Source organism: Geospiza fortis, unplaced genomic scaffold (genome assembly GCF_000277835.1).
Source record: "Geospiza fortis unplaced genomic scaffold, GeoFor_1.0 scaffold538, whole genome shotgun sequence".
NCBI lineage: Eukaryota > Metazoa > Chordata > Aves > Passeriformes > Thraupidae > Geospiza > Geospiza fortis.
The window spans coordinates 502734-503169 of NW_005054368.1; the positions used below are offsets into that span (position 1 = coordinate 502734).

General features: G+C 63.3%; 1 protein-coding gene across 5 annotated transcripts in view; it reads right to left on the bottom strand.

The window, feature by feature from the left end:
- The window catches only part of SGSM2 (small G protein signaling modulator 2), a 36840-nt gene that overhangs the window by 22081 nt on the left and 14323 nt on the right, over positions 1-436 (bottom strand). The window lies entirely within an intron of this gene.

The window sequence follows — 436 nt, forward strand, 5'->3', positions numbered from 1 at the left end:
GGCACAGCACAATGGGGCAGTGCCTCAGGACAGAAGCGATGGCTCAGACAGACAGTGAGCAGCAGCTCTGGTGCTGCTTCCCATGCTGGGGGCACTTCCAGCCACAACACCTGCCTCAGAAGCCATCCACCCCCAGGCACAGCAGCGTGTGCACGGCACTGGTCCCTGGGAGGAGGAGCAGGACACGTCCCTGAGTGACCCCTCTGAGCCATCAGAAACATCCCCTGAGCTCAAAGGACACCCGTGGGTGGCAGAGGCAGAGCCCATGGTCTGACAGGAGCAGGAGCCGGGCACTGATGCCATCTCTGAGTGGAACCAGGCTGGTTCCCCTGCCAGGGGAAGGAGCATCCGTGCAGGAACGCCCATGGTGCCATCTCTGAGTGGAGCCAGGCTGGCTCCCCTGCCAGGGGAAGGAGCATCCGTGCAGGAATGGCCA